The following is a 7,483-nucleotide window of genomic DNA, read 5'->3' on the forward strand; positions in this document are numbered from 1 at the left end:
GACTCCTTTTAAAAATTTGGCCCACTTTAAAAAAATCTATTCATAGTGCTCTAGTTTCCTGAGTTTTAGTAGAATGGTCTAATATTGTTTTCTAATATTTGTTTCTAGTATGTTTCTAATAAGGAGAATACCAGTTCCCTCCAAAGCTTTTTGATAAAAAGAGAGTAGCAGCTGATCATTGGCTTCAGATTTTTAGTTTTTACTTTTTAGTGATCTCAGTGAGGTAGAAGATGAATCCTTAAACAAATGAGAACAGTTTCAAATAGAAAGAAGTGGGTTAGTGTCCTAGGGTGACGTTATGATGCTTGTATCCCCATTCATGTGTTCTGTTAATATTGGATATTATGTTCTGTACCTTTAAGACCGGCTCTGAAGCGGGAAAGTTTTGTTTTGGTTTTCTTATCAGCCTGGCGGGACACGGAGACTGCGGCTTTTGCTTTTGCTGCTTTTGCTTTTTGCTTTTGCTCTCTCGCTCTTGCTCGCTTTGCTTCTGCTTGCTTTTGCTCTTTAGCTAATTCAGCTAAACTGTCCAATTTCTTCCTGGACGGTTTCTCCTTTCCTTTTTCTGATCACTTCGAACCTGCTCCGGACTGGGACCTGAGAAACACCAAGATCCTGCACCTTCTGGCCTGCAGCAGCAGCCCCAGCGCCGGAGGGACTGAGACCAGAGTGACCACCCCCAGAGAGACTTTCTGAATTTGTCATCTTTTTCAGAGTGGTGTCATCCGGTATTGTTCATTTTGTGTGCTGGGGGGTGCTGTGCTTGTTAAATAAACAGGTTCTTTCCACTCCTCTCCGAGAAATCCTTCCCGAACCGGTTGGGGGGAGGGGCTGTGTGGGTTTGCTAACTGGAGGAGCCCTAATTTGGAGATTCTCCTCCAAATTTGCCCTAAACCTCGACAAAATCTTGGTGCCCAACGCTGGGCTCGAGAGAGTGAGTGGAAAAAGCCTGTTTTGTGGGTATTTTGGTTGCCATTACTCTCTGTTTGAAGCAGCTAATAGCCATGCTTTTTGAATTCATGATGAGTGTTGGGGTGAAGGCTTGCATGTGCTTCTGGTCCCTAGGGTTTTTCGAGATTTTAATACCTCTGTGGTCCCTAGGTTTATTTTCCTATCCTGAAATAGTTCTAGTATTGTCCCTCATACGTAGTTTTTACAGCAGAGGGGCAGTGACCAGAATGGCTATCCTGCTGGGCTTGATGGCAATGATGTGCAAGAAGTTTATAAACATGTTGGGGTCTGCTCCAGGTATGAATGGTTCTTGGCTATGGTTATTCGTCCAGTTTGTTAGAGGAGGAGCAGCAGGGAATGAGGCTTTTCAGCCTTTGGTTTCCTTCCTCTCCTATGAATCGGTTGCGTCAGTAGTAAAGGATGTTCAGTTTCCCCTGAATGTTAGAGAAACCATCTTTCTTGTATTCAATCTGGTAACCTTCCTCTATACAGTCTGCTGTCTCTCCAGAATGAGGGCTGAGATTTCTAGACGGGCTGATGAGACCCCTGACTTAGGAGTAGACCCAGGTGTGAAACATCCTGAGTGGTGTGGGAAATGGGAGGAAATGGGCCACATCCTGAAGGAATTCTCCGACCCTATAGTCTGGGATTTTCCCCATAAACAAATTCAGAACCCAGCTGAGGTGGGGAAATATCTGAAAGAGAAATACCAGGATGAGCCTAAGGAGAGAAAGGTCATTGCAGTGAGCTGGGCCCTGGCATATGCTTATCGCACTCTGTTGGAGACTGTAGGACAGCAGACGGAGGCAGGGGGGCAGGGAGATAAATCAGCTATCCCAGTCACTCAGGCTGCAGCCAACACCACAGGCTCAAAGCCAGCAGCCAAACCAGATAGTGAGCCTAAGCCAGCAGCTAAACCAATGGCTGTTGCTACCAGTACCAGAAGTGGGAAATGCACAGACAAGACCAATCGACCAGTGGATGATGATGATGATGATGATGCAGCAGAAGGAACCTCAATGCCTCCTGACATAAAATCAGGAGTCAAAGCAGCAGGTGCAAGACCAGATGCAAATATTGAGTCCTTTTCCCTGAAGGACCTTCGTGGCTTACGGAAGGATTACACCCGACGACCTGATGAATCCATAATTAGTTGGTTAGTCCGTCTCTGGGATGCTGCAGGCGAGGCTACAATTCTGGATGGCACAGAAGCGAGGCATTTGGGATCCCTGTCACATGATCCTGTCATTGACCAAGGAATGATGAGGGGGGCAAACCCTCAGAGCCTCTGGGCACGGGTCCTCTGGGCACAAGGTATCATGCACAAAGATACCTGTGTGCAGATGATCTTTATATGCAACAGACACAGTGGAAGACCATAGAGCAAGGGATCCAACGCCTGAGAGAGATGGCAGTGGCAGAGATTATCTTCTCAGATGATGTGACAACTAGGAACCCAGACTTGGTGCCATGCACGTCTGTGATGTGGCGGAAACTTGTGCGACTTGGGCCACACGAATATGCTTCTGCCCTAGCCATAATGAAGCGGGATGAGAGGGACGAGACTGTGCTGGATATGGCAAGGAAGCTCCGAGCATATGCAGATGCTGTGCATGGCCCAACACATGCCAGAATTGCAGCGGTAGAAACACGTCTGCAGAACTTAGAGGATAAGATAGAGGAGAATCATAAGAAGCTCAGAGAGGAGATTAAAGAAGACCTTCTCCAAATCTCGGCAGTACAGATCAGAGGTTCTGGTATCCAAGGCAGACGTTCCCCAGATGGCCAGAGAAGGTACACCCCACGAACAGAGCTGTGGTTCTACCTGCGTGACTGTGGAGAAAATATGAGGAGGTGGGATGGAAAACCTACTGCTGTTCTGGCACGACGGGTGCGTGAATTGAAGGAAGCCACCAGGAAGAAAGCAGCTCCAGTTGCCCGTAGCCGAACCGCCAGGTATGATGCTGATGATGCCATGTCTGATCCCCTTGAAGGAACATCTAAGACATATGCCCAGGGAAAGAAGGATAACCAGGCTTAGAGGGGCCCTGCCTCTAGCCAGGTAGAGGCCAGGGAAAATCGTGTTTTCTGGTCTGTGTGGATTCGTTGGCCTGGCACATCGGAACCACAAGAGTATAAAGCTTTGGTTGATACTGGCGCACAATGTACATTAATTCCGTCGAGACATGTGGGGACAGAGTCTGTTTCTATTGCTGGTGTGACAGGGGGATCCCAGGATTTCACTTTGGTGGAAGCTGATGTGAGCCTCACTGGGAATGAGTGGAAGAAACATCCTATTGTGACTGGCCCAGAGGCCCCATGTATTTTGGGCATAGACTACCTTCGAAGTGGGTATTTCAAAGACCCAAAAGGACTCAAGTGGGCATTTGGGATAGCTGCTGTAGAGACAGAGGGCATCCAGCAATTGAACACCTTGCCTGGGCTGTCTGAGAATCCATCTGCAGTAGGATGTCTGATGGGAGAAGATCAACAAGTGCCAATTGCCACCTCCATAGTGCATCGACGACAGTATAGAACCACTCGAGATGCTGTGATCCCCATCCATAAGATGATCCGTGAGCTGGAGAGCCAAGGGGTGGTCAGCAAGACCCACTCACCCTTCAACAGCCCCATTTGGCCTGTGCGAAAATCTGAAGGAGAATGGAGATTGACTGTGGACTACCGTGCATTGAATGAGGTGACTCCACCACTGAGTGCTGCCGTGCCAGACATATTAGAGCTCCAGTACGAGCTTGAGTCCAAGGCAGCGAGGTGGTACGCCACTATAGACATTGCCAATGCATTTTTCTCCATTCCTCTGGCAGCAGAATGCAGGCCTCAGTTTGCTTTCACATGGAGGGGAGTGCAGTATACCTGGAACCGACTGCCCCAGGGGTGGAAGCACAGTCCCACCATCTGCCATGGACTGATCCAGACTGCACTAGAAAGGGGTGAGGCTCCAGAACATCTGCAATATATTGATGACATCATTGTGTGGGGGAACACAGCTGCGGAAGTGTTTGAGAAAGGAAAGGAAATCATCCAAATCCTCCTGGGAGCTGGTTTCGCCATTAAAAAGAGCAAAGTAAAGGGACCAGCTCGTGAGATTCAGTTCCTGGGAGTGAAGTGGCAAGATGGACGGCGTCAGATTCCTACAGACGTCATCAACAAGATCACAGCAATGTCTCCACCCACCAATAAGAAAGAGACACAGGCTTTCCTAGGTGCCATAGGCTTTTGGAGGATGCACATTCCTGAGTATAGTCAGATCGTGAGCCCTCTTTACCTGGTCACCCGCAAGAAGAACACTTTCCACTGGGGCCCTGAGCAGCAACAGGCCTTTGTCCAGATCAAGCAGGAGATAGCTCATGCAGTAGCTCTTGGCCCAGTTAGGACAGGACCAGATGTGAAGAACATGCTCTACTCTGCAGCCGGGAACCATGGCTTGTCCTGGAGCCTTTGGCAGAAGATGCCTGGGGAGACTCGGGGTCGACCACTGGGATTTTGGAGTCGAGGCTACAGAGGCTCTGAGGCCAACTACACTCCCACAGAGAAGGAAATCTTGGCTGCCTATGAAGGAGTCCAAGCCGCCTCAGAGGTGATTGGTACAGAAGCGCAGCTCCTCCTGGCACCCCGACTACCGGTGCTGGGGTGGATGTTCAAAGGCAAGGTTCCTTCCACTCACCATGCCACCAGTGCCACATGGAGCAAGTGGATTGCTCTTATCACTCAGCGCGCCCATATAGGTAAACTAAATCGCCCTGGGATTTTGGAGGTAATTACAAATTGGCCCGAAGGTGAGAATCTTGGTGTCACTGATGAAGAACAGGAACCAGTGACACGGGCTGAAGAGGCTCCTCCATATAACCAACTGCCCCCAGAGGAAACACGCTATGCTCTTTTCACTGACGGTTCCTGTCGCATCTTAGGGATGAACCGGAAGTGGAAAGCAGCCGTATGGAGCCCCACACGACAGGTTGCACAGGCTACTGAAGGAGAAGGTGGATCAAGTCAACTTGCAGAACTCAAAGCCGTTCAACTGGCCCTGGACATTGCAGAAAGAGAGAAATGGCCAAAGCTCTACCTCTACACTGATTCATGGATGGTAGCCAATGCTCTGTGGGGATGGCTGGAGAGGTGGAAAAAGGCTAACTGGCAGCGTAGAGGAAAACCAATTTGGGCTGCTGATGAGTGGAAAGACATTGCTACCAGGGTAGGGAGGCTACCTGTGAAAGTCCGCCATGTAGATGCCCATGTCCCCAAGAGTAGAGCCAATGAGGAGCACCAAAACAATGAGCAGGTAGACCAGGCAGCAAGGATAGGGGTGTCCAAGATAGACCTAGATTGGGAACACAAGGGAGAGTTATTCCTAGCTCGATGGGCCCATGATGCCTCAGGCCATCAGGGCAGAGATGCCACCTATAAGTGGGTAAGAGACCGAGGGGTGGATTTAACCATGGACAGTATTTCACAGGTTATCCATGACTGTGAGACGTGTGCTGCCATCAAGCAGGCCAAGCGAGTGAAGCCCCTGTGGTACGGTGGGCGATGGTCCAAGTACAAGTACGGGGAGGCCTGGCAGATAGACTACATCACACTGCCCCTGACACGCCAGGGCAAGCGTTACGTGCTGACCATGGTGGAAGCCACCACTGGATGGTTGGAAACCTACCCTGTGTCTCATGCTACTGCCCGGAACACCATCCTGGGCCTGGAAAACCAAATCCTGTGGAGACATGGTACCCCTGAGAGGATTGAGTCAGACAATGGGACTCATTTCAAGAACAGCCTTATCAGCACCTGGGCTAGCGAACATGGCATTGAGTGGGTGTACCATATCCCCTACCATGCACCAGCTGCAGGCAAAGTGGAGAGGTACAATGGACTACTAAAAACCCAGCTAAAAGCTTTGGGTGGGGGATCTTTCAAAAATTGGGAGCAGCATTTAGCAAAGGCCACCTGGTTAGTTAACACCCGAGGTTCCACCAACCGAGCAGGTCCTGCCCAGTCTGAGTCCCTGAATGTAATAGATGGAGATAAAGTCCCAGTGGTACGTGTCAGAGGTTTGTTAGGGAAGACTGTGTGGGTCAATTCTGCCTTGAGTACAGACAAACCCATTCGTGGGGTTGTCTTTGCTCAGGGACCAGGTTGCACATGGTGGATAATGCAAAGAGATGGAACAACACGATGTGTACCACAGGGAGATCTGATTGTGGGGTGAGAAAACCATACAGACATGAGATAGAAGGAAATGTGTAAGTGTTGAAGGTCTGGGCAAGTGGGAGATGGAGAAGGAGATGGGCAAGTGTCGAAGGTCTGAGCAAGTGATAGATGGAGCTTTGAGTGAGTAAGGTGAAAGGGGTGAAATCCTGCCGCCCTGTAGTATAGGGCATGGATTCAGTGGTCCAGTGTGGGGATGTGATGAGGACATAATGAGTGTTGCTTGTAAATTGTGGGGGAGCAGATGAAAATTTTGTATGAATAAATGCATGATGTGTGGTAGTATGTTGATGATATGGGGATAAGGGGTGGAATGTCCTAGGGTGACGTTATGATGCTTGTATCCCCATTCATGTGTTCTGTTAATATTGGATATTATGTTCTGTACCTTTAAGACCGGCTCTGAAGCGGGAAAGTTTTGTTTTGGTTTTCTTATCAGCCTGGCGGGACACGGAGACTGCGGCTTTTGCTTTTGCTGCTTTTGCTTTTTGCTTTTGCTCTCTCGCTCTTGCTCGCTTTGCTTCTGCTTGCTTTTGCTCTTTAGCTAATTCAGCTAAACTGTCCAATTTCTTCCTGGACGGTTTCTCCTTTCCTTTTTCTGATCACTTCGAACCTGCTCCGGACTGGGACCTGAGAAACACCAAGATCCTGCACCTTCTGGCCTGCAGCAGCAGCCCCAGCGCCGGAGGGACTGAGACCAGAGTGACCACCCCCAGAGAGACTTTCTGAATTTGTCATCTTTTTCAGAGTGGTGTCATCCGGTATTGTTCATTTTGTGTGCTGGGGGGTGCTGTGCTTGTTAAATAAACAGGTTCTTTCCACTCCTCTCCGAGAAATCCTTCCCGAACCGGTTGGGGGGAGGGGCTGTGTGGGTTTGCTAACTGGAGGAGCCCTAATTTGGAGATTCTCCTCCAAATTTGCCCTAAACCTCGACAGTTAGGAAAACAAAACTTGACAATTTTAGTTGCAGTTTTCTTTAAAGTTCTTAGATTTAAGTGATCTTGATACACAAGCAGGGAGAAAAATCATGAACCAGGTTACCATATATTGGAACTATGGTTGGGCTTCCATTCTATGATACAATGGAGAAACATGCTTAACTATGATAGATATCTTTACATTAGAGGAAAACCTGGGTCTGTGGGTTTTGGTTTTGTTCTGTTTTGCTTTAAAAAAGGATATGACCTTTCTATAAGAAGAAAGTCTTTGTGTCTTGAACTTTATGGATACAGTGAGGCTCCTGTTATGCTATAAATAATATGCTTTTCAGAACAAGTTTTTCTTAGTTTAAAACAAAAAAATTTTTCTGAGT

At 48.5% G+C, this 7,483-nt stretch overlaps 1 long non-coding RNA gene across 1 annotated transcript; it reads left to right on the forward strand.

Moving 5' to 3' along the window:
- The first annotated feature begins 288 nt into the window (after positions 1–288).
- Positions 289–6,995, forward strand: LOC129127872 (uncharacterized). The gene is made up of 2 exons (XR_008535222.1): positions 289–728; positions 6,611–6,995. It is a non-coding gene; the product is annotated as an uncharacterized LOC129127872 (long non-coding RNA).
- Positions 6,996–7,483: the final 488 nt, after the last annotated feature.

The sequence above is a fragment of the Agelaius phoeniceus genome, chromosome 3 (genome assembly GCF_051311805.1).
Source record: "Agelaius phoeniceus isolate bAgePho1 chromosome 3, bAgePho1.hap1, whole genome shotgun sequence".
NCBI classification, from domain to species: domain Eukaryota; kingdom Metazoa; phylum Chordata; class Aves; order Passeriformes; family Icteridae; genus Agelaius; species Agelaius phoeniceus.